The sequence below is a fragment of the Akebia trifoliata genome, chromosome 11 (genome assembly GCF_017979445.1).
Source record: "Akebia trifoliata isolate Shusen 1 chromosome 11, ASM1797944v1, whole genome shotgun sequence".
Lineage (NCBI taxonomy): Eukaryota > Viridiplantae > Streptophyta > Magnoliopsida > Ranunculales > Lardizabalaceae > Akebia > Akebia trifoliata.
The window spans coordinates 26,009,187-26,035,023 of record NC_141385.1 but is presented as its reverse complement, the minus strand read 5'-3'; the positions used below and the strand labels follow the sequence as shown (position 1 = coordinate 26,035,023).

At 34.5% G+C, this 25,837-nt stretch overlaps 1 long non-coding RNA gene across 3 annotated transcripts; it reads right to left on the bottom strand.

Moving 5' to 3' along the window:
- Positions 1-4,445: 4,445 nt before the first annotated feature.
- Positions 4,446-25,006, bottom strand: LOC147391172 (uncharacterized). 3 transcript variants are annotated; one of them, XR_015182766.1, is made up of 5 exons: positions 22,549-24,994; positions 22,168-22,265; positions 21,415-21,535; positions 10,788-10,932; positions 4,446-9,374 (listed from the first exon to the last, which is right to left on the bottom strand). It is a non-coding gene; the product is annotated as an uncharacterized LOC147391172 (long non-coding RNA). The 3 variants fall into 3 exon arrangements; XR_015182765.1 differs by having other exon boundaries at positions 10,788-10,904; XR_015182764.1 differs by having other exon boundaries at positions 10,788-21,535; positions 22,549-25,006.
- Between the last annotated feature and the right edge of the window lie 831 nt (positions 25,007-25,837).

Sequence of the window (25,837 nt, the reverse complement as noted above, 5' to 3'; positions counted from 1 at the left end):
TTAATCGGTTTGGTTCGATTCCGGTTCAGTCCAGCTTTCGAGGGTGGAAACCGAACCCAGACTAAAACATTTTAGTCCGGTTTTTGTTTGGTCCATTCAGGTTTCGGCCTAGATTCGACTCCGATTTTCGGTTCGGTTTTTGGTTAATGGGTAATTTGTACATATATCCCTCACCACAAGTGACTCATTCTATTCTTTATTCCTCTCTCTAGTACTCAATATTGCATTTTGATGCATTAATCAAATTGGAATGCAATTGTGAGTATCCAATGTCACATTTTTAGGCATAATCCACTTAACCAAAATTCAGAAAGAAATGCTGCTAGTTTCAAAAATAACCCGTGCCCCCTCTCCGAGTTGTTCAGCATCTTTTAGTATAAAATTGTTCTATATACAAATAATTAAAAATTGGTCGATTGGATTCTGCACATTATAATATATGAGTGTAAAACAAATTGCTTCAAATTGGTGAAAAACATTTGAAGGCATCCAGTGCTTGTTTGTCCATCGTTGACCACAAATTGAACAATTTTAACAAGTAGGGAAGTTAGGGTTCGTAATTAGTAGGAGAAGGCAGATTTTATACCCATACCTTCTCTACATTCTTGACATCCCACGATTTCTTTTTTAATTGATGGTGTAAAAGAAGAGTGAAACTAATAATTCATTAATAATTGAGGAGTCTCTTCCTAAAGGAAGAGGAATAACAAGCCTTCATCAATAACCATCATTGAGATATTTGTTGTCTGTTTTTTCACTTCTTTTTTCATTGTTACATAATTTGTTAATTTGTTAATTTGTTACATAATTCCAATTTCAATAATTTTATTTTTGTTTATCTGTCTTCTATTGCATGCGAACAATGTTTTCTATTTCTTTAGTAACATGATACAAGCAATGGTTTAATTACTTATATGATGTTTTTAATTTAATTTTTTAATGTTAATATTTTCCTGGTTTTTATATTTGTTTGATATTACTCAATATTTTTTCAACAAGACAATTTGTCATTCCCCCTTATTTGTCTAGATTGGAATGTAGATCGAGAGATATTGCTTCTAGAGGTATTTATTTTGTTAACCTAACTCCCATGGTCAACGTTATGTATCAGTTACTTTTGAGTTTGCCTATCAGTACATTTTGATGTTGAATGCTCAGTTTATTGACCACTATACAAGTTCCTGCATGAACTTGCCATGCTTTCCTCTTCCTATATGACATTTATTTTGGAAAAAACAAATTCTCACATTTCTCACAAATGGCATAAATAATTTACAAAACTGCCCTTATGAGGCTTGATGTGGCTCACATCATGACGGAAAATTAATGTAAAAAAAAATCACTTTTTAATTTGACTTATTTCATTTTCTTTCAGCTCGTAACTGCTAATACTGATAGTTATGTTTTTGTAGGACACGTATCATGTTGTTGGAAAGAATAGAAAGGTCGTTCTTGAAATGAGAACCAACACCCTGATTAAGAAACCTAAGATACTAGCAAAGTATATTGTAGGATTGGAAACTATAAATAGGTTCTATTATGTCTTGAGTTTCAATTGATCTCTTGGGTTCTATTGTATCTTGTGCACCGAAACTTTATCGTTCTAGCTCCTTTACTTTGGCCTCAAAAGCTTATTTACATATTATAGGATGACTTGATATTTAATTAGCTCATTCGTAACTTCGTTATGCTTTTTAATGAAAGGTGTGGGGTTCCTTAGAGCTCCCACTTACTAATCCACAAAAAAGTGAATGTAATAAGGAAACAAAATTTCAGGGGTAACAATTGTTTGCTGGCTTAAGCATCATCGATCTATAAGACTTGTTAGTAATTTTGCATTTTTTGTTACATATTTTTATCACCTAAAAGCTCTTTAGTATAATGTAATTCACTTTCATCAATACTATCGATATTTCTCTTCAGTATGATGTAATGGCACTCTATTGTAGGCTTTTTTTTGTGATCACTTGAGGGGTGGGGTGCCAGAAAGCCCCAACCTATCAAACAAAAACAATTCTTAAAATCTTAGCATAACTAATGTAAGTATTCATGAGCCATATAGACTAAGCTTGTTTTCTTGACTTTTGTTACTTGTGAATTGTATGTTCCAAGCAAAACCACTACGCAAAGAAAGTAACATCATATTTATTAAGGAATATAACTAGTAAACAATGGGACAAGACTAGGGCACCTCACATCAACTTGGTGCATAAAATGTGAAACTATGCATCATGATAGTTTTGCAATTTATTTAAAACTAAAGAAATATTGATTTATTCAGTTCACTCTCACTGATCTTCTTCGCGGCATGTACACCTATTCCCATAACTATCTTCTATTGACCACGAATTTGGCCCTTTGTACTTCGTTAAGAAGTAGAGGAATGACCGATGGATCTCGTAAAACCATTCGAGCATATTCTGTTTCCAGTGGGGTATTCTTCATCAGGTCTTCCAGTATTGGTCCCCCATCTTGTGAAAAAAATTCTATTTGGTCTTCCAGTATTGGTCCCCCATCTTGTACACAATACGTTCCCAAATAAGAAAAAATGGAAATATTTGAAAGACAAATGGACCATATGAAACATATATGCATATATTTGGAGTTCGTCAAATTATTGTTTTGAACTATTGTTAGTATTGTTAGTAGTGTTTCTTGCTAGACTTCACAACTCATAGACTCTTCATGTCCACAACTCTTGAGGAAAGCTAACAATTTTTTCTCTGTCTTATTTTGTTTGATCCAAGAGGATCTACATAGATAGTTTTTAGTAAATTGGGCATAACTTGGTCATGTGGACTTGAAATTTGACGATTCCAAAGGCATGGGGAAAAGGGCTCAGAGGGATACACAGCCAAATGACATGGTACTCATTCTTCATAACTTACAAAAGCATTTGGACATCATTTATCCCTCCAAAATCACAGTCAAAGTTGGACTTTCTATTTATAGAATCTTTGACTATGAATAACTCTAATTAAATCATGATTTTGAAATTGTGGCTGAAAAAAGTTTAAACACATTTTGGATTCTTAATTTAATTAGGAAGTAGTTAGAACTTTACTATTTTTAAACTTATTATAAATATTATTAATATTTATAGTAAGTACATCAATTAGAATAAAACTATATTTTTGTTCTTTCTTCTTTTATAAATACTATTGTAAAACTGCTTGGAGGGAAATAAAGCAATTTTGTTTTCTACAATTATTGTGTTTTTGTTCTAGATATGAGATTTGTTTGGATTAAGTGGTATTAGAGCTAATCCAAATCCAGAAGGAGAGGGTGGTTCATGGTCTCAATGTGTGACCAGCACAAACAATCTGGTAAAGAACTCACTGCTATGTTGAAAGTTCGTAGGGAACCAAGTTCTAAGATAAGTTTGTGGGAGGTGTCAAGCAATGGAGAGAAAGACAATAACATAGATTTGATAAGCTAGAAAAGCAAGTCGAAAACCTTACCAAGTTATTGGAGAAGATAGCAAAAGGCTCATTGAGCAACAAAATCTCACGGAAAAACACCTTGAAAACAAAACAGCCAGAACTAGAGAATAGAGATGGAGATGATGATGCATCTGATACTGAAAGCAACTCCGAAGATACAAGTAAGGATCCCACGAAACTTTAAAAATTGATTTACTTATTTATGATGGGATGATTGATGTCGATAAACTAGATGGATAGATTGATCGATTAGAACCCTATTATACTTTAAATAAGTAGTCTAGTACACAGAAAATCAATTTTGCAACTGTTAAACTATCAAGTCATACTCTCACATGGCGGAAGTCATACCAGAAATAACGGAAATTCCATGATGTGGCAAAATTAATGTGGAAGAAATTTGAAGGTATGTTGTGAAAGCAATTCTACCCCATAGATTATGAGCAAGAACGTTTGTACAAGTGGCAGCACCTCAAATAGAAGTTTGGGTAGTGTACAAGAGTACACTATCGAATTTCATAATTAGGCATTAGTTCTAGATGGGACGTTGATGATCATGTAGTCTTCGTGAAGTATACTGGCGGTCTCGTGGAGTATATACGAAAAAAATTGAAGTTGTTCATTATAGATACTATCGAAGACGTCGTAGTAAAGGTCATGGTCATTGAGGCGAGAAATAATAAATCTTATAAGAAGGATTACAAGCCAAAACATGGGAATAAGTCTGACTGGAAGGAAGGCAAAAAGGGAGAGCAGAGGAAGGAGGGATCTTCCTCGAAAAGAAACTATTGTGACCATTATGAACTTGGTGGGCATGTAAAGGATAAGTGTTGGGTACTTCACCCCAAATTACGACCAAAGAATGAAAAAAATAATAAGGGGAGGAAGGACAGGAAGACAATAGCCTTGGCCACACATCTTGAAGAGAATCCAGAGGTACAAACTTTAGATGCTAAACTCACCCTTATGATCAGACCAACAGAGTCCTTAGAACACAGAATTTAGGTGAAACAAAGTGTGGTTATGGCTATCGTAGATTTGGGTAGTCAAAAAAACTTAATTTCAAAATCTGTAATACAATAGTTGGGGTTAGAGACTATACCTCACCCTCAACCATAACCTTTGGGGTGGATTTAGAAAGACATGGAGATGAAGATCACCAAACAATACACCTTCAGGTTTGCAATCATTGAACAATATATTGATGAAGTAACATGTGAGGTAGTACCATTGAATGTGTGTCAAGTAATCTTCGAAAGTCTATACTTATGGGATCGAAATGCGATCCACTACCAACGTTTTTGTAAATATAGGTTTGTAAAAAATGAAAAACAATTCCGTATTAGTGCCTGTGATGGGCAAACTATGGAGACTCTATTGACAACAACCCAACTCAAGAGTATGGTTAATGCATGCAGGAAATTCGTATTGTTGATGATCAGGCCTCAAGAACAAAATATGGTTACTGTGACATTATCTACCATGTCTTTGTCTCCTAAACTGCAAATCGAGATTGATATCTACAAGAATAACATACTGACTTATTTCAAGACATCAAAGGGTTGTTGCTGTGAAGGGATGTAGAACATGATTTCCAATTGGTCAAGGACTCTCCTTTATCAAATTTTGGTTTGTATCATACATCAATCACGGAATTTGAAGAGATAAAGAAGCAAATCTAAGGATTTTTTGATCAAGGAGTAATCAAGTCCAGCTGTTCACTTTGTGGTTCGCTAATGTTACTAGTACCAAAGAAGGATAGTAGTTAACGAATGTGTGTCGATTTTTGAGTACTAAAAAAAATCACCATCAAGAATCGATATTCGCTACCAAGGATCGACGATCTGTTTGATCAACATCGAGGAGGTCATTACTTTGCAAAGTTAGAATTCGAGGAGAAGATTCTTCGAAGATTGCCTTTAAAACCAAGAAAGGCTTCTTTGAGTGGTTGGTTATGCCATTTGGACTATGTGATGCTCCAGCCACCTTCATGCAATTGATGAATGAGTTACTCCGATCATTTATCGATGATTTTTTTATTGTGTATTTATATGATATTTTGAATTTTAACAAGACATGGCATGATCACCTACGACATATAGAAAAAGTTTTGAAGGTCCTACGACGAAATTAGTTATATTTGAATAGCAAGAAGTGCTAGTTTGGAAAATAGGAACTAATGTATCTAGGATACATAGTTGGCACAGGAGAGTTGAAAGTAGATTATGAGAAAATACAAATCATCTCTTAATGGTTCACACCCTGTTTAGTAATAGAAGTTCGAAGTTTTATGGGCACATGTCGGTATTTGCGCAAATTCATTGACCATTTTTTCACAAATTACAACACCTTTGCATTCTCTGATAAAGGCTAATAAAAAATTCGAGTGGAACAAGAAGCACAAGGATACTTTTCAATTACTCAAATGGAAGATATCAAAAGCACTAGTTCTAGCTTGTGAAAATTGTAAATGCCTTTTGATATTGAAGCAAGTTCTTCTAATTATGCATTGTGAGTTATCCTTATACAAGATGAAAGACCGGTGGCCTATCATTCAAAAATGTTCAATGGACTGATTTCGAACTATCCAACTTATGACGAGGAACTCTATGTATTGCACCAGTCCGTTAAAACATTGGAGAGTTTACTTTCTTAGGAAGTCGTGGTTCATTCTAATCATAAGCCTATTTAGTTTTTGTCTACACAGTCCAAGTTACATCAAGCTCGGCCCTTGAAGTGGATGTCAAACCTAAAACAATTCAACATCATCATCAACTACAAAAAGGGAGTGGCCAATAAGTTGGCAAACATGTTTTCTATACCCCACTTTAGTAAATTCCTCATTATTAGTAGTAATGTCATTTCAACCTATGATTTCTTTCGAATATGCAAAATCATTTGACAAAGACGTTAATTTTTGTTCTGACTATTAGAAACTACTACAAGGGTAGACTAGTGAGTTTCAACTGAAGGATGGGTTGATGTACAAGGGAACACTTGTGTATTGCAAAAAATGGAGATCAAGTACAGTGGATTCGCGAGGCTCATACTTCTAGACTAGAAGGACACGTTTGGGTCAAGAAGACTTTGCTCAATCTTCAGCGTTATGTCCACTAGCTGAAAATGTAGCTCCATTTTTTGCATTTTATCCGAGGTTGTGTTTTGTGCAACACCTCAAAGCCTTCCAACAGGAAGGTAGGATTGTATCTACCATTACCAATCCCTAACCGACCTTAGAGAGTATTTCCATGGATATTTTGGGTGGATTACCTAAAAACAAGTCTAGACATGATTATCTATATGTGGTTGTAAATAGATTCAGCAAGATGGTTATTCTTATTCTATATAAGAAGAATGTTATAGGAGAAGGGGCGGCCAAGTTGTTTTTCCGGCAAGTTTTGAAACATTTTGGACTTCCCATATTGATTATCTCTGATAGGGATAGTCTGTTTCACGGACATTTTTGGTAGTTCTTATGGGGAATGATGGACACCAGACTAAAACAGAGTACAAATTTCCATCCGTAAATCAATGGACAAACCGAAGTCTTCAACCAAACCATGGTACATCTATTGTGAGGCTATAATTCCAAGCATCCGAAGACCGAGGATGATAGTCTCCTATGCCTACAATTTCCCTTAAATAGGGAAATTCATAGTTCCACATTGAAGTCACCTTTTGAAGTGTGTTTGGGTCATTTGCCTCAAAGTCCTTTTGACATGGCATTCACTGTGACAAATAATTGGGTGAAACGGAAGAAGAAGATCATGCTCGAGCTCAAAATTTTTTAAAGCAAATCCGTAAGGCTCATACAAAAGTTGAAGCACAATTGTGTAGGTCTCAAGAGAAGCACAAGGCTCGCCATGACAAAAAACGAGTTCCATGCATATCCAAAGAGAACGATCTTGTTTGGTTGCATCTTGGGAAGAAGCGGTTGCCCAGTGAAGGTAAGAAACTCAAGCCTATTCACTATGGGCTGTTCGAAATTATTATACAAATGGTGCTAATGCCTTTTAGCTCGACTTACCACCGTATATGCACATGTATTCAATCACTGAATACTTGAAATTATTTGAACCATCACTCCTTGATGATGACTCTGACAAACATACTTGTCTCCCATCGATTGAAGATCTATTGGCTGACCATAAAGATCCTTTGAAAGAGGACTGCATTCTCAAAAAAAATGGACACAAAAACAAGCGAGATCAACATGACTTTTTACATATTGGCAAGAAGGGACAACTACCTAGCCGGTCCAAGTGGTATAGTAGAGATTGGGGGACTGAAACGTTCACCCATCTACGGTTTTAGATTTAGAAGTATCTAAATCCTCTAAAAGAGGGGGAGCCATGATCCAGGTGGATTTACAAAAATAGTCTATAGTAAATTGTACATAACTTTTTCATATGGACTTGGAATTTGACAATTCCAAAGGCGTTCGAAAGAGGACTCAGAGGATTACACGACCGAATGCTCAGACACTCATTCCACATAACCTACTAAACTGTTTCGACATCGTTTATCCCTCCGAATCACAATCAATGTTGGACTTTCTATTTATAGAATCTTTGAATGCAATTCACAATCAACATTTCTTTGATTTGAACTATTTTTAGTAGTGTTTCTTTTTTGGTTTCACAGCTCATCGACTTTTCATGTACACAAATCTTGAGGAAAGTTGATGATACGGATAAGATCATGATCATAAAAATAGATAAATAAATTTATTTTTTTCTTATGTTGTTGTTATGTAAAGACTAGTTGACTATAGTGCATTTTTATTATGATATTTCGGTTTAGGTTATCACTATCAGTAATGAAAATTTATTTATCCCTTTCACTCAAGAGTCAAAGATCAAGATCTATCTTTATGTTTGGGGTTTCTTAGTTGAAACACAAGGATAAAAAAGTCCGCTCATGATAAAAACTCCTACAACATAAGCGCTTTTGTTGATGGTGAAACTATTTTCAAATCAAACTTTATCTATTTTAATGAGAAATAAATACCAAAAAATTAACTTTAAATTACATTTTAAGTTAGTTCTCCCCTAGAATTGGGTTTGAATCCTTTTAAAGTAAGACAAAGCCAATAAGAGAGATTGACCAAAGGACAACTACCTCTAGATTAGGAATGTTTGACTAAGTTTGAAAATGGAATATCAGTCTACTCATCGAGCAAGTTGAATCACGAGTCATCAAGAGATTAAGTTTTACTTCACCCTTGTGTTCGTTGGTCTCGGGTCCCAAGATTTTGGGACGTGACAATTCGTATCAATTAAATTCGGGGTTTGCCTTTTGAATACCTTGTACCGTAATGTTCCAGTATATATAATTTTTTTCCTTGTTTTCCTTGAAACAAATGGTCAAACAAAGATGATTATATCTTGTCCGGATTGTCTCCTCCAAGTCATCTTGGTCTTAGGTTGCATGTGGATGAGACAAGGAACTAAGATTTATCCATGATGTCAATCATGGCTTTTAAAAGTGTTCACAATTTTGCTTAATTCTTATAACAAGTGCTTTATTTACGAAAGGCCTCACTTCTTATTTTCGACTGAAGATGGTTGTTGGTTAGATGCAAGGATTCCTAGGCACTTTGCCCTTTAAACAGGGCCTAGGCACCATCTTTGACAACGAAGCTTTGAATATGCATCAACTATTACAATGATGATGAAATAACAATACATGAAATTTAGAAAACTTTTATGCACTACATAAAAAATTTGAATTGTCTTATTTTATACTTGCTTTCTTATCAAACCGATCAACTCTTGATAAACAAATACCAAGTGTAAATTAAACAAATAATAACAAGTAGAAATAAAATAAGTTTAAAAATAGAAAAGAAACAAAGGGAGTATATATTCACCTCATTGGAAGCATTTTTCAAATTTTACTGAGTGAGTAGACCATTATAGTAAAATGTTCCTACATATCAAAAGCCAACATGAAATAAGAAAAAATGAATCACGGCACATAATTTAATAACATGAAAACAAAATTTATATATTTGTGATCGGTCAAGTAAAAATTACCCAACAAGTTCAATAAGATGTATCCTTAGAAACAAGTCATTTTGGGAAATCATGGGTTATCTTTGGTGAAGAATACTTAGTTCACTGTAATTCTATGTTGGTGTAAATAGTACTATTTCTTTTTCTATGTCAATCTATTAAAGAAATTTATCACAAGAAAGTCTTCAAAAGTAGTGTGTGAGTATGGTAATATTTAGGTAGTTAGTCCAAGTAAAAATATTCTTAAATTAACCAAATTATAAACACTTTTGTAAACAAAAGTAAATAGAGGAACAAGAATTGTACAACTAACCCCCAATTAACTTGTAGTTTAAGGCTTTAATCATGATAATGATGAAGTTAATATGCTCTAATGGGGTTATTTTTTCTCTCTAAAGGATACTTATGGAGTTGATCTATTGAAATTATTTGATTTCTTTTCTTCCAAAATTAGTCGTCTAGCAAAACAAAAATATATATCAAAATGCTCAATGAATTTGATGATTCCACTACAAACCTGAAAATAAATTTATATAATATATTAAGTTACAAATTTATTTTATTGATATGGACACTTTAACGAGCTAGTCTCCAAACATCCGGCCTCTTAGATGGGGCAAAATTTCCTAAAGAATTTCATCCAAATTCTAGTTATCTCTTCCCGACCTAAATCCCCAAACCCTTATAGCTTACTTCCTAAATATATGATTACAAAGTAAATCAATCATAGGATTAATCAAATCTAAAAGAATAATAATCAAATACAGTCGGCAAATCATATTATAATATATATTGATTATAAAAAAATATATACTGATTAATCTTATAATAACTCCTAGTTTTATTTAAGTTACTAAACAAAGGCTATAAAAGGTTATTGAGAAAAAAAAATCCGATAATTCTAGAAAATTTAAGAGATGGATTTTCAACTAATTGATATTTCTTGTTGAAAAAATCAATGTTCACCATTTAACACGTCAATTCCTTTTAGTGTTGTTGGATCTAAGTTCTTAAAGAGATAATGGCCTAAAAACACAAGTAAGTATCAAACAATGGGAGCATTAAATGAAATTTGGTGAACCCATTAGAGAAGAAGATTTCATATGAAGTATTAAGAAATTGAAGAAACAAAATAGTAGAGCAAAATGATACTCCTAAATATAACTTTATCTCTCAAGATATATCAAAGATATTTACAAAAATAATACCACTTATAGAATGAATTTCAAGGGATACAAGAGGCGAGTGACCTAAAAGAATATTAAGTATGACAAGCCTACCTTATTGAAAGGAATATCAAAGGAAAAGAGAGAGAATTGAAGCTCACCTGATGAACTATGAAACCAGGAATCATCACTCCATCACCCATGAACACGGAGATCCAAAAGAGTGATAAATGTGAGATTCATTTGAGGTCTCCAACTCCTCTCTAAGAACTGCATCACTACAATCAAAATTCCCAAATGCATCACCTACGGTTGGCATTTGGGATTTTTAATATTTTTCCTCATTGAAATCATAAATGAGTGCTTCACATTCCATCTATAGGAAACTAGGGTTTTACTTTCTATAACTTGCAAAAAGACATAAATACCCTTATAAGTAACTTTTTAACTTGTTAGTTATAACCTTCTTCTCTCCTAGTGTCTAACAAATTTGTCGGCTTTTCCATCTCTCCTCCATAAAAATATATTTTACCTCATTTGTATCATTTTATCCTTCAATTTTTACGCTACTCCACTAGACCTTCGATTTTTGGCAATACTTTCTCCAACATATTTTCATTTATTTTCAGCAATGATAAATTATATTTCTTTTCTCACGATACGTTAAATCTAGGTGATCAATTCAAGCTTGATCTCGTGTAAAACATGAACATTTACAAGGTGTAATTTTAGATAACCTTCCTATGAAGAGAACACCATGCGATTCAAGGTAACAAAGGTAAATTCATCAAAATTATGATAGAACAAATAATTTTTTTCATAAGAAACAATCTTCGAAAGTGGGCTTCTGCCCTTTTGATAAACATTTTAAAAACATAGCTAGTCTTATAATGTTGGCATGATACTATTTTATTAATTTTCTCTACGCGGTTGTATGCATGACATTTTAAGTTTCAAATTGATTATTAGATGGAAGTTTGTCAAAGTAGGTTGGCCATGATTCTATTTTGCTACACCGATTTGTAATTAAAGAATTTCAAAAAATTATGGATTTGTTAGGAGTCGCCATCTGGTTTACATCCAAGAGCCAAACTTGACTTTGAATATGGATTTTTATCAGTCTACAATAAGGATCTTGGATAAGGGATATGGTTACAAAATCTGGAAAGTGTTAGGTACTTGTTTTGCCCAAGATCACAAGTTGATCTACATTATGATCCATTAACTACTTTTATAGGTCTACCTAAGTGGACAACAATCAAGATTTACTTATTGTAAGAAAAATTCCCTCCAAACAACATCATTTTATGAGAAGGCACGATAAATCCAGGCCCTTATCTTTAATCGAGTCAAGTAAATAATTTAAGAAAAATTCTACCATTCATTGTATTTAATTTATTAAGCTAACTCGGTAAATAATTTTGAATTTCCTCATTTTTCGACTCTAACAAATCTTAGATTTTCTTTTTGAAAACTTAGATTTTGTCAATATAATTCAACCAAATCTAAGTAAATTGATCCTTGAGAGAAACAAAACTTACCACATGGGAAAACTTAAAGAATCCATGCGTTTCTCTGTAAGATATTATCAAAGTGAAGGCTATAGGATGGTTTCAAGCTAGTTTCTCTTCTGATAGGAACGTATCAAATCACCTCAAAATTCTAGCTTGTAATCTTTCTTTCATATCATAGGAATACTTTAAGTTTTCCAGCCATGGCAGAAGACTCCTTTGGGCTTTATTTGTGGAAGCTTTCAAGGGATGAACAAATTGATCTCCAAGAAGCTTGGAGTCCTTTCCAAATATTTGAAAAAAGATCGATTACAATTTGAGGATAGCTAATGAATCAAAGTTGGGGAGATGGGAGAACTCTTTGGTGGGCTATTTTGTAGGTAATAGGTGATGAGACCATTGTTATCTTTCCCATAAAAATCAATATATATGTAATTTTCTTGACTTGTGGAGCAAGTAAGAGATTGAACCCAAGAGAAAGGGAGGGGGTAGAATTAAGCTAACATAATGAAATCGAATCTAACAAAAACTATTAAAACTATTTTTTTTGTTTTTCATGTTACCAAAAGAAAATAAAAGTTACTGGAAAATTAAACTAATAGAAATGAAAATAAACTGAAGACTATGGAGGAAAATACTATTGGAAAGGGATCCATCTAAAGAAAATTATTAAACCAAAATCTAGTTTCCAACCTCTTTGATAACTCAATCATAAGGACTTAGTGTTAGCTCCTTAGATCGAAAGATTTAATACGATAAAATCATATTTCAAGATCACTAAAGTAGAATTCTTTCACTCTCTAATATGTGAATCTCTTAGTACCAAATATCAAGATTAGGCATTGATCAGGTCTCATAAAATCTATTTTGGGACCATAATTGCATAGAAATTACCCACATTTCATTGATACTTTGTTCCAAATAAACACAAATTGTACAAATATGCCAAAATCAATGAATTAATAGAATTTCTTACTATTTGTAGGTAAAAAGAGAAAATTTAGAGATAAAAAATATTGAAATAATTTTTGTTACAATGCTCGAGCCAGGATGGATCATCAACCCAAATCTCAGAGCAAAAATCTACCACATCACCGCTTTGCGGTGACCTTGTGGTGAGTGATAGTAATCTTGGGAAGATTAGCCATGAGATTTGTACTGAAGCTTCTAGACCCTTTGGCCATTGTAATGATGGATCTGTCTCACATCAACTAGAGCAAATTCGACTCGAAACCCGAAAGAAATTCTATAAATTGAGGGGTTGTCCCAAAAAAAAGTGGTCCTCCCTCTCCCTTCTTCCTAACTTTGCTCTGTATTTTATATTTTGTAAGAAAGAGGGTTCTTTTAGAGTGAAAACTAAAAGAACCCTTTTTCTATCTTTCTTTCTTTATTTCTTCTTGTAACCTTAGTCTAGTTCTTAGTTTAATTTGAAGCTTAGTAATGAAGGATGATCTAGTTAATATTCAGAATCTTAACCAATGAAGAAGACCTTTCATCTTTCTCATCTCTCATCTCTATTTTATTTTCTTATTTGTTATTTCTTACAATGATTAACAGTTAGACCCTCCATTAGAGTGGTCAATGAAGGTGGAGTAATATTTTTTGTATAGTTAATTTGTCCTTCACCTTATACTTCATAGTTTTCATTCTGAGAATTCTTAAGCAGGGATTATTGAGTTGAATATTTGATTTCCTAATTTTGATGGTTTATTCTTAGATAAGCTCAAGCTAAACCATGCTTCACCAAGAACATTAAATACAAATCCTTTAATTTCATCTTATCAATTTATTCACAAACTTTTAGATTTCATTTTGGATTTAACCGTTTGATCTTTCGATCTACTGACATTAGTTTTGTTGAGAGGATCGAGACAAGTAAATGACAATTTGATCTAAGGAAAGGACTTGCTCAGGTGGATTTGATCATTTTAAGATTTACATTCCATCTTCAATTCTTGTTTTAATTTCATTTTACTTCTTAGCTACAATTTCTCTACTTTGTTTTTAATTTGTTTTTAAATATGTTTAGGTTTTAATTCAAAAGAAGATCCGAATTGACTATTGTTCCTATGGAACGAACTTTCCTCACCAAAGTTTTTATAATTTGTTCATTATCCATCTATGATTTACAACTCGAACAAATTGGCGTCGTTGCCAAAGACGCGGTTTCGATTCATTTTCATGTTGAAAAGAACCCAAAAGAGATTCGAAACAGAACCTAATCCTGGTTGCTTGAAACAGAAGCTAAACAAACAAAACCAGAGACCAAAATATTTTCATTACAATCCACAAATTAACTTATAAGTTGTATAGCATAGTGGTGATAAGGCACTAACTCATATTTTCGAACGTCATACTCTGTTGAAAGTTGGTTAATGACAAGTTGTGATTCCCCATACACATAGAGTTGGTGTAGCTTCATATCTAACCCGAGTTGTAAACCAATGATTAGAGATTGGTATTTTGCAACATTGTTTTGTCAAAGCAAACGAGAACGGCATTACCTCATTTTGTAGGGTGATCAAAATTACACCTGCCCCCCCTCCATCATTTCTAACTGTGCCATCAAAGAACATTCTCCAAGCTGGAAGCACATTAATAGAAAATACTTCCTCGTCAGGCAAGTCGTGAGATAATTTCCATTCAGCTAGAATCGGATGATTAACAAGAAATTTGACTAATGCTTGCCTTTCTACAGCCTTTTGAGGGATGTAAATAATCTCAAATTCTGATAAGAGAAAGGCCTGTTTAACTAGCTTTCCTGACAAGACTGGTCTTGTCATGATGTGCTTGAGCAGATCAGCTTACGAGGTGAGTCGAATTATCTTCTTGATGAGTGAATAATTTACTTCTGCTTCAACAAGAGTTCGACTCAAATAGTAGAATGCACCTGTTTTTCCTTCATCATTTTCTTGAGTTAGCAATGCTCCTAGTGACATTTCTTGCACACTAATATAGAGAATTAGTAGCTTCTCAGGAATTAGTGCAACGGCTTGAGAAGATACTCCTTGATACTTTTCAGAGCATTTTCACAAGTTTTATCCCATTCAAATGATATATCTTTCTTCATCAATCGACTGAAGCGATGACAATGCCCAGCTAAATTTGAGATGAATCTACTAATGTAAGCAAGTCAACTTTGTAAACTTTTGAGTTCATGAAGGTTTTTTGGTGTCGGCATCTTTTGGATGATTTCAATCTTGTTTCAATCAATTTCAATACCATGATGCCGAACCACGAATCCCAAAAATTTACCTAAGGTAACTCCAAAAGTAGATTTTAATGGATTCATCTTGAGTTAGTACCGTCGCAATCTATCGAAGGTATCACGTAGATGTTGTAAGTGATCTTCTATTTTCTTGGACTTTACTATTAGGTTGTCAACGTAACATTCGACCTTGTCATGTAGCATATCATCAAAGATCTTTTGCATAGCTCGTTGGTAAGTGGCACCAGCATTCTTAAATCCAAAAGGCATAACTTTGTAACAATATATACCTTTTAGGGTACGGAAGGCCGTGAGTTCCTCATCTTTTGGTGACATTCAAATTTGATTATAGCCAAAAGATCCATCCATGAAAGACAAAACTTGATGTCCTGTAATTGCATGAACCATAAGTTCTATGATTGGAAGTAGAAAATCATTTTTTGGACATACATTATTCAAGTCGTAAAAATCTACACACACTTGAATCTGTCTATTCTTCTTTCTTATTAAAACTATGTTGGAAATCAAGGTTGGATACTTTACTTCTCGGATAAAGCTAGCTTTTATCAATTTGTTGACCTCTATCTCAATCTGTGGTACAAACTCTGGCCGAAAACAATGTTGTGCATGTTTTATTGGGTGAACTTCGTGTTTGACTATGAGCTGATGAACATGGATCTTCATTTCAAGTCCTGGCATTTCTTTGTAAGTCCAAGCAAAGAAATCTTTGTATTCTTTAGCAACTTGAAGTACTCAAACCTTTTGTGCTGGTTTAGAAGAGTGCTGACAAACATGGGTCGCGGCTCTTCAATTGTCCTAAGATTTATTTCTTTCAAGTCGTTGACAGTGGCTTGCCCGCCTTCTTCAAAGACTAGTGGAGCTTTTTCGAGTTCTTCCTCTGACGATGTAGAATCTTCTTCAGATAATTTCTCAATGGTAATGCGATTTACATAAATAATATCTTCAGAATTATTTATCCCCGTAGTTGAAACTTGACTGTCGCTCTTTTGATTTGTAAGGACAATGATACGTCACTTTACAACTAACGCATCTGATATCGAGACTTCTAAAGCTACTTGTCATTTCATGCGAGATGGAATAGTGCTATGCAAGCCACTACTATCTTTATGCACAACATGTTTATCTCTTTGCTTAGGTCAACGTCATGATTCCTTTCATATTTTTATTCCAACATTCTAACCGACTCTAGATAATGTAGATGCATTAGGTTTATGAACTTGTACATTATGGTGATCATCTAAAGCACCCAATCGATCAAATATCGATGTGGTCGAGATATGGCCACCAATGCTATCAAAGACCGATGTGCGTGGAACTGGTGTTTCTTTAACAGACTCTTCAATGACTTCTATTGTAGTATGTTGTGAAGAGTCCGTCTTCATCTTATAAATTTTGATTGGAGCCTCTGGTGTATACCTAGTCTTACTCATATGAATGAAATTTTTTCTCCAGCTCGAACAAGTTTGACTTGTGTTGCAGTTAAGCCATAAATTTGATCAGTTTGTGGTAGTTCACCCAATCGTACAAGTTCACTTTTCCCATAACCAGTAATTTCGAATAATTTTGAGTCTTAGAACCGAACCAACTTTTGGAGTCTACTTTTGCGAGATTGTATTCATGACTTTTCGTGATAGATGTAGCCGAGATAACATTTTCCATGGGTATCCTTACTATGTAAGATTTCTGGAAAGGTGTAACCAGAAGGGTTAACTCTTCTTTCAGCATCTCCAATTTAATTTTAGAGACAAAAGGCTTGGTTTTTTAAGAAATCTCTTCGAAAGGTGATTATCTCGGCTTCCTTCTCAATTGCGATACGTAACGAAGCATTGGGGTTGACAATACAACTGTGGATGATGCGTCCACCACTGATTGACTCACCTTGATCAGTTGAGTTTCTGGTTCTTACTTCTTTACTTGTTCTTTCTAAAGCTAAGGATTAGGAGAAATCTTCTTGATATCATTGATAATATGCCTTTCTCTATCAGATTTTTTCTTAGTAGATGGAGGTAAGAAATTGGAATTGATTCTTGAATGATGTCACTTCCAAAATAAAATTTTGCATCTATAAAAAACATTTTCGCCTTATCAAACGGTTGATCTTTAGCTACTACATATTTCTGTACACCATCTTGGTAATACTTGAAGCATTAAAGTAATGTGGATGGTACTACTCCAGTTTCATGTAACCATGGTCGATCGAGAAATAAGTGATATGAAGTTTTACAATCAACCACGTGGAAGAACGCTATTTATTCCAAATCTATGATGGAGAGCTTGACTCATATCATGCCAATCACTCTTTGACCTCCTAAGTTGAAGCCTTGAATCATCAACTTACTACGAGCAAGCTGATCCGATGAGATGCTAATTTGTTTCATGGTATGAATTGGCATGATGTTGATCGCAGAACCACAATCCAGGAGGATTCTTTAAACTTTATTCTCTTTCACATAACTTGTGATGTAAAGAAGCTTATTGTGAGGTTGAGACCCCAATTGAAGATCCTCATCAATGAAGGTGATTGTAGCCATGCACATATTGTCTTGTTGTGAATCTATGTCAGGTTGAACTTCCTATTTTGAGTCAGTTGAGGTTTGCTTTGAAGTATGCTGAATTTTTGGAGTTCACTAGAGAAATCCAAATCGACCTGCGAATCTTCTATTTTTGAGGTGCTATTATTTTTCTGAAGTCACTGATCTCCATCATTGGAAGTAATAGGATGTTCTTTGGACCTATCATCAATATCATCTTCTAACACTTCCACTTCCACTTCCACTTGATGACATGCAACTGTGTAGACTTCCTTCATGAGCATTTTGGGTAAGAGTTCTAGAAGAGTAACCGGCACACTAGGAGGTTGTTGAAGGATGTCTTCGAGGTTTGCAGGCGAAACTCAAAAAGCCTTCTTCTTTGTTGCTATCTTTCGTTTCTTTGACCCTGTACTTGATTTTGACTTTCGTCTCTTTCTTTTTGGTTTTGGAGTATGAGGAGTCAACACATGTGTAGAGCGTCTTTTTCAACGAGTAACCATCCACCCCTCGTCATCTATTGAAGTAGACTTTGAGATGTTTAACTTTGAATTTGAAGTCGAATGAAATTGTGGTCCTTGTTGAGGTGAAGTGGGAAATGTGATGATCTTTCTTTGATTTGGCCTTGTCCCCCAGCATGGGATGGGCCTTTTCAACATTCAAATGTATGCACATGAGTTGCGGTGGTTTAGCTAAAAATTTTGTGATCTAAGGAGATGGAGTCTGCGTTGCATATTGACTTGCCAAGAATATTGGATCAAAAGATCCAAAGGTGACAGAAGTCATGTTAGAAGTAGCAACATTTTTGACACAGTCAAGTTCAATTTTCCCTTGACGTGCCAAATTCATAATTTTCTTCTTGAAGACGAAACATTTTTCAATTGGGTGAGTAATCACCCTATGATAGGGACAATACTTTGGATCATTTTCACGACCGATTTCCTTGGGTCGTTTGGGTATTGGAAGTTCAATGAGTTTTAATTTTAACGGCTCTTCAAACAAGTCTAAGACGTCAGCATCAGGAAACGGGTATTTTTTCGCTTCGAGTTCTTTGAGAGTTTTCCAAGCTTTTTCTTTTTTCTTGTGTTAAATCAACTCGTGGCTGATCTTCTTTTCTTTTACCTATGATCTTGATGGGTTTGCTGGTGGTGGTGGACAAGACTTCTTTAATTTTGAAGGACTTGTCATCCTTCGAGACTCACTTGATCGTGGAGTCTGATGTATAGCTATACTCTTCTCCATGTCATGTGCACAAGTAGCTAGTTCTATGAAAGTATGCGGCTTAATTCCTTTTAGGATGTAGAGGAGTTGCCAATGCATCCCTTAAACACACATCTCGATAGCAGAAGATTGAAAAAGTCTATCCATGCAGTTGAGGGAAAGAATTCTCCATCGTTCGATGTACTCGATGACCGGCTCATCCTTCCTTTGTTTAGCGGCAGCAAGTTCCACCATACTCATTGTTCTTCCAGTGCTATAGAATTGACCAAGGAATACTATTTTGAGTTGATCACAACTATCAATTGAGTTGGGTTCTAAGTCGGTGTACCAATCAAATGCATTGCCACGGAGGGAGTGCACAAATTATTTCACCATGAAGTCATCGAATTTACCGGCATTGTTGCAAGTTTCGATGAAATGGGCAATATACTGCTTTGGATTGCCTTTTCCTTTGAATTGTTGGAATTTGATGGTTGATATCCCGCTAGAAGACGCATTTGTTTGATGAGTATAGAGTTTGGAATAAACCAATGAGGACTATGCCATGCTCCCATACTGGGCACGAATGGTGTCAGTAATCATTGCTTGCAGCTGTTAAATGGAAAGTGAGGCAATAGACCCCTGTGGTAGGTCTCGCATAGCTTTATGTGAGCCACCATAGTCTTCTCGTTGTTTTTCTTCGCGAAGAGCCATGTACACTTTGAGAGTGAATCTTAGAGGATGCGAATGCACAGCACTTGATTCATTCTCTTTGTTTTTATGTTGTAGAAGCCTAACAAGGGTTGCAATCTGGATGTCTTTGTCCTTCGTTGCCTTTGTCAATTTGTTGATGGTGTCTGCCATCTGAGCAAGTTGTTCCTCCATTGTTAACGCTCCAACTATCATCACTGCTCTAATAGAGGTGTGAGTTTGTGATGGAAAAGTGATCGATAGGGATCTAGACGATCCCTCGCTTGACTTCGAATCAGATCCAGAATCCGACAACTCGTCTTCTACAATGTCTGGCCATGATGTCTTCGTTGTGAGTGTCGTTTTTGTGGCACGTTTCTTAGAGTGATGCTGAAGAGGCTCCACTGGCTTGGATCCACCAATTTTCATCATTGTTCGTATTATATGATGATTGTGACTAATAACCTAGGCAGATTCAAGGTTTGAAGAACTGATTTTCTTACCTTTCTCAACAGTAGCTGATGCGATAGTATTGACGTTGCGTGAGGCCATCGATGCTTTGGTTGATCTTTTGTAGTTGACTGAAAGATGAAAGGTTGAGAGGGTCCAACCGGACGTGCCAGAAATTTGTTGATAATAAATTTCAATAGATCTACTTCGAGATTCATGAAATACGATCGCAAATGATTTTATTGATTTTGAGTGAAAATAGAGATACAGATCTCAGTGTTTCCTCTAATTAACAGTCAACTACAAAATAGTGATGATGACGTATGTAGCTTTTCTTCTCTCAAAGCTTCGCGCTTCATCGACTGAGAAGGATGCTTTGATGTTGGCTTTGCTTTGTGCTTGATTTTCTTTAGACGTTTTAGTAGACTTTCTTCTCTCCAGGCTTCGTGTTTTAATGGCTAAGGAAGTTTCCTTAGCTTTTTGAGAAGGGCTTTATGCTTGATCTTTTCTTTAGTTGAAATCTGAATCTCTAAAGAACTTTTTGCTTTGTCTTTAGAGGAGGGCTTGAGAGCTTCTTCTTCTCTAGAAGGAAAGCTTTTATCTTCTAAGAGAAAGTGATTCAGATGCCCTCTTAATGAGAGAAGCTCTTATATTTATAAACTTAAAGATAATTTAGCATTCTAATTATACCCCAACTTAAAGAGATTTAATTGATTTATTTAAAAGGCTAAATTTGTCCAAATTTAATTTTAAGGATTTTACGGATTATTACTGGGCCAAACTTATTTAATTGGATATAAGGCCTAGTATTTATGTGGATCACTTGGTTTTATTTAGATCATGGGCATTATCTGCGAAACCCCAAAACCCAAGCTTGTAGGGGGCACGTTCCCAGTTAATGGACTCAATTGCGAGGCCCATTTATAACTTTAGGGACTTCATTTTTATTTATAAAATTGTAAAGGCCTCCTCAAAATTTTGGTACGTACACATATAATTATCTATCAAATATCACTCTCTACCTACATGGGCTCTGCCTCCTTAATTGTTGGTTTTTGCAGATTTTGATCAAAAGAAAACATCAAGTAGACCATGTGAGAGTTTCGTACAACACAATCAGACAACAACAATGATGCCAAATCTAAATATCTAACCGAATAAGATTAGCAACTCAAATTACCTTTGCCTCGAATTGTTCTAACATGCTCATCTTGGCAAATATATTATCATAGAACTTGGCGTCCTTCTTGTTGTATTCCTTAATCTTCTCTTTCAACACCTTGTACTCTAGCTTCACGTCCCTGAATGAATCCACTCACAACGGTCAACCCAATAGCATTAGCATCGGAGATAGCATGCAACAAGTAAAGATGAATTATAAAAACTCCATGCCACTTAGCAGATAGCATCACATTTGTGAATCCAACTCTGTACCTACAACTGTATTAATATTTTCATCAATCCATTCAATATGTATAATATTATTAATCAAACCAATGCACATTACTATGCATTACCACGAGTCCATGATTAGTCAAAGCTGATTTGATGACATGAAGCCTGCCTCAGAACCAATATATTAATGTTTGATCAAGTACCAATAAAAAATGAAATTAAGCCATAAATCAAGTAGAGGTTTATATATAACTAAGAGGCGAAGATAACTAAACAGATTATATATATATATAACAAGATCTCAATCATGTTATACCTATCAAAATAACTAAAAACTTGCATGACTACACTTGTTTCATTTTCATTGCACAACTACTAGGTACAAAAAACTACAGACATCTACTAAGACAAATAAAATAGAACTCCTCTTAAACTAGCAAAGAAGGTGCTATGCTTCGATTCTTTCTTTTCATTGTTTAGGCGTACGCATGTTAATCCTACATCCTCCTCCATTTATTATGTTAAGGATAGTACTCACCAAAGAGTCTTGCGACTCAGCCTCCTAGAAAATTTTAGCAAACCAAGCAAACAAATTTTAATTAGATAGTACTCGCCAAATATTGTTGCGACTCTCACCTACAATTTAAGAAGTATAACAAAGAAAGTGAGTATGACTTTACATTGAGCCTGCAATCAACTATTGAAGGTCATTTCTTAAGCAATGATGTTGGAAATTTTGCTCAAGATGAAATCAAGGTTTATGGAATCAAAATTATAACTAAATACAGTAAAGAAAATGTGAAATTCATCTCGTAAGAATTTTAATTCCCCAAAGTTAAGGTGTAGAGAGACATGGAGATTCTCTGTCCTAATTTGTCTACTTAGATATAGATAAAGTCTTGGAGACAGCAATTCTCACCAAAGAAATATTCAGGTGAGCTTCAAGTGAGATCCCGAAGCCTTGATAGTTGGTGCTTCGTTTATAGATTTTTCCTACATGACAAATGTCTTAATCACAAAGTTTAAGATATCTAAATCAACATCAGAACTATAAAAAATCCAAATTCACAATATTACTACTAAATCGCAACTCAAGAAACAAATCCAAAATAGTATGATCTCCAAAAAAGGAAAAGAAAGAATCAAAATACTACAAAGAAAAGTTACAAATCCACTACTTTATAACTTTCTTGTATAATGCTTCTAACTGAAGTTGCAATCAACCTTAATAAAATGTGTCCAAACCATTTTTATCAGTTTTCTCTTAATTTATTGTCTTTTTAATGGTTCCAACAATGGCTAGCAATTATTCAACTTTTTGTTCTATAGTGTACCAAAAGTGAACCAAATATTCATAAGCCAATGGGCCCATGAATGTCACACTGATATAAAATGGTGAACTATACCTAGCCAATGAATCTATCTTTATGAAATACTAAATTTTCTATTCATCAACAAATAGTAAGCTCAAATCACAATTAAACAGAGGCGGGATAAAAATAGTTACGAATCTTGCAATTATGGTGTCAAATATAAAAATAATTCGTACAAATTGAGCCCAATTAAAATGCTTTCCTGTCAAAAAGAAGAATGTCATCTCATACCTCAAGAGGTACACCAAGTTCTTCAACCAATGCACGCATTTTAGATGAACCAAATAATGGCATTAAAGATAGCAACAACATCAGTGGAGTTAGCTATACCTCATCCAATGAGAAGGGCTCTTTTATGATCATTTGGATATGAGATAGAGCACTAATATCATAAAAGTTAAGTCATGACTATACGGTAAATGGGGAATTAATAGTTTATAAATCACACTTGAAAATAATTGAAAACCCAACAATTGTTAGTGGTTCTAGTGTTAAAAACTTGATATTGTCTCTTTTTTATGCCTCTTGTGTGTGTGTGTGTGTGTGTGTGTGTGTGTGTGTGAGTGTGAGTGTGTGAGAGAGAGAAGGAGATACCTACTCAAATTTAAGTTTTAGTGCATGGATAGTTGATAGGCGCTCAAATTCAGCTAATTGTTTCAATAATCAATTAAATATGTAGTTAAAGTACTAAGATTTTCTTGCACAAAACAATTAAACATCAGTTCAACATCCAGCTGTAAGAATCTGGATTACTCATGCCAATCATAAAGAGGATGCTTATAGAGGAAGAAAAGACCAAATACTAGTCAGTTTTAGTGAAAGATAATAAACAATAATAATTAACAAGGATAATAACATTCTTATTCTAAAAATTATTTCATTTAAGCCATACGTTCAATTATAAAATCAATTTTTGTGTGTGTGCACGTGTGTCCATTAAAGAAGACTAATAAGGGAAGAAAAAATTATATATTTTTTATCCCCAACAACGCTTTTTACTTTCTTTTATCCATGAAACCAAGCAGATTATACACTTTGATGAAACCTATAACAAAAGTCCAATCTACAATCTACATGGCTATGATTTCTCAAGAATCTGACCATCTACCAACATTTGGAAACCAATTTCACATAAACAAAAACAAAAACAAAAAATAGAACCAAATCGATTGCTTAAGAAGATCAATAAATACCTGAAAACACTAAAAGATGTTCATTGCATGACAAAAATTAACCAAAAACCCAACTTTCCACCTCCTATACCTTCAAAACCTCAACAAAACAAAATAATCTCACAATTCCATATCCAAACAAACCCTCATAATCCTCATAGAATCCACCATTAAAAAATCGAAATAATACAAAATGAATCACTGAAAGAATTGGAGATAGATTTAATCATAAGACGCATTTGTAAACCAACAAATCATCATCGATTTACAGTTGATTCTCCTCAAATCAAAATTTACAGTCGATCATACCTTGAAAAGTAAGAACACCTTAGAAGAAACTCAACTTCCTATCTAATAGAGATCAAAACCCAAAGAGTTGAAATCCGATTTCTCCTAAGAGATATCGAAATACTTGAGAACTGAATCCTTTTGCATCTGGGAGAAAATCTGAAAGATATCGACAGAACATAAACCCTAATTTTTGAGTTTTTTTCATTTTTGACTTGTGATATCTGCGAACCCTAGATCTAGGAATCTGTGGAGGGAGAGAGCGCTCGAACCCTAGGTCTACGAAGCTGTGGAGAGAGAGAAAGTGTGTGTGTATGCGCGCACAAACCCTAGATTTGACTAAGATTTGTAGATTTGAGACAAATTTAGGAAGCGAGTTCACAAACCCTAGATCTGGAATGTTGTGGAGAGATAGTGCATGCGAGAGACAGCGAGTGTGATCGAGATTTTTAAGAGAGAGTGTGCGAGAGAACAAAAAAGCGAGGACGAGAGACAGAGAGTGTCTTCTTCTCTCTCTTGGACAGGGAAGAAAGGGTTTTTTTAGAGTGGCTATTGGCACCCCAACTTTTACTTATTATTGTCCGTGACTTTGTAGAAATGACGGTTAAACGACAGTTTTTAGCAGTCATTTTTAGCGCAATTATGACGTCGTGAAAAACGCAATATGACATAGTGAAGGTGACCTTAATTATCCTTGCCCCATCATGGTGGTTATATGTTTAGTAATTTTGTTAGCACATCCCTCCCCCCCCACCCCTTCTTTTCTTATGATTGTCATAGAAAAATTATTGTCTTATTTTGGCATATAGTCATTAGAGAATGTGTCCAAAAAGTTCTTTAGCCTTTTGTGGCATTATTTTCAATTCATGACTCAAAATTGTTTTTGGTGACAGGGGAGCGGACCCATGGGCTGTAGATAAGAATTGTAAATCTCCTTGACAACATAAGACCCTAGAATTGGTAGCGAATATAAACATACAAGTTTCTGGGTAGGATCATTGAAAGGGAGAACGCAAGAGATGGTAGTATAAATATGGAAGGTATGATATTTTATATGCCAACATACTAAATTTTTTAAATTTTTGGGGTTCATTCCCCATTTCTAAAATTTTTTCATTCATATAATTTGTTTGGTATGAATAGATTGGAAGATCTATTCTAATAAGGTTGTGGGTGAGTGTGGGGTGGGTGGAGAAAAACATAAAATTATTGAAAACTAGTCTATTTCAGATGTAGGTGATGGGTGAAGAAAAATAGTATATTTTTCTAAAAAAATATCTAATCTTAGAAATTGTTTTTTACAAAACTGATGTCTAAAGTAAAACATGTTTATGAAACTTTAGTATATTACCATGTTTACCAAACACATGTGCAC